Here is a 1,987-nt window from a genome sequence, read left to right as displayed (position 1 = left end):
CGTTGAGATGATTCCAGATTCAGCCAAAACAGATTTGACAAATAACAAATATAGATTAATATTGTTAGTCAAAGTCGTGTCTCAGGTAGATTTCTGTAGAGTGGGCCCACGTGACTTTGATTTATTCATTTTGAAAATGGACTTTTCTTCTGTCGAACATCACGAAAGTCATGTGTTTCTAAACTGGATTCTTTAAGGAACCAACAAAGCCAAACAGATTTTAGAACATTTGTGTGAACAATCTCTTAACACAGTCAAAACTTACAACAGTTATTCAGTAATAACTAAGTAGCCTGATTCGTAAGGGTTTTGATTCATAACTTTTGATTTTTTCTAAAAGGACTAGTTCATTTGAAACACCTAGGCTAGATGTTTGCCCTGAGTGCTGCGCAAATTCAGAAATTAAACCTTGCTGTGACAATCATTGCACGGCTTTGTGAGCTTTGAAGGCCTATCTGAGCGCATTATGTATGCTCTTTTTGAGGCTTTTTTGGGTAAATCACGTTTGATTTAGTTTACACTCACACATCTGGTCACATGTCTTAATTCAACGTCCTCAGTCACATGCATCTAAACCTCTTTACTGATTCCACACGGCTCCGCGCATCGCAGTCGTTCATTATCTCACTCCTCTTTCACGGTGAAAGCATATAATGGGTTAAAAAGAACACACAACTTTCTGCTTTGTGCAGGATCCCGTGGATTTTAAATATCAACATTAATGCAGCAACTGAGTATACATGCTTATAAGGCTTTGTAAGTTATATTATGTCTATATGCATATTGACAAAATATGCAAAAAATGCATATACAACAGGCTTGTTTTGTTTTTTTTCTTTTTGTTTACTTCTTAGTGTGATTATACACTGCATCTACGGCCTTGTGTGAATGGGACGGCTATTTCAGGCCACGGTCACATGTGTTTTAGTTTATGAGTTATGACTCTAGTTTGGTCTGTTAAGGAAAGTCATTAAATTTTAATATGAGCCGGTATGTTTTGAGAAGCACCAGGAGGAAGATATGATTTATTCATGTTTTTGCCTGTGCATATCTATCTATCTGTCCATCTATCTATTTCTCTCTCTTTGTATGAATAGAATTACATTCTTAGTATAAATACGCTATGAACAACATGCCAAAAGATTAGTTTAATAGTTAAATGTCACAACTGTTTGCTGGAACTTTATTGCATGTCTGCAGATATATAGTTCTCCCCAAAACATTTGATTCATGCTTCAAAACCTAGTTATCGTATAAGTAATTTGGCCATAAAATGTATTATTTTTGCCATCATGTGAGCCACACTGGTTTTTGCTCAGTCAATTATGGAATGAGGTTTTGCAAAAATAGATATTTAGATAGTCAATAGCACATAAAAAAGTTTATTTGTATTTATACAGTACATTCATTTTTTGTATGCGAATGTATGTAAAGTAAAATCTTGCTTGTCCAGTAACTGTACATTTCATATTCATATTATATATGTGTCTTATGAGCAAAAATAGGCCCTTTAGCAACTTAGCAGACATTTTACAAACAATGTCAGTATCAGATATTTATAGAATATACATAAGTGTATACCATTTTTTCATAACTGAATGGATCATTTTAAATGTAATAGCTTACGATGAGAAATGATTCAGAAGCTGTGAAAGTGTGACAGCTGAGACTTGATCTACAACTCATATACAGTTAGTTTTCCATTTGAGAATTAAACCCACAACACACCCGAGGAAAACTGTAAATATGATATCATTTGGCAGATTTGCTCCTGTTCATTAATATTACAAATTCTGTATAAAAATGGGCACAAACATTGATGATATGGAATGTTGTGAGTAATGGCTTTGCATACTAGGAATGTATATTTATTAAAATATACATACATCTGTCACGTGTCAGTGATATGTAAAAACATGCGCGAGTAAACGGTGTGTAACTAAAAAGATCCGGCGGAACTAAAAACACACGCTTTAAGACACGTCAG

Source organism: Puntigrus tetrazona, chromosome 18 (genome assembly GCF_018831695.1).
Source record: "Puntigrus tetrazona isolate hp1 chromosome 18, ASM1883169v1, whole genome shotgun sequence".
In the NCBI taxonomy this organism is placed as follows: domain Eukaryota; kingdom Metazoa; phylum Chordata; class Actinopteri; order Cypriniformes; family Cyprinidae; genus Puntigrus; species Puntigrus tetrazona.
Note: the sequence above shows the minus strand (reverse complement) of the source record.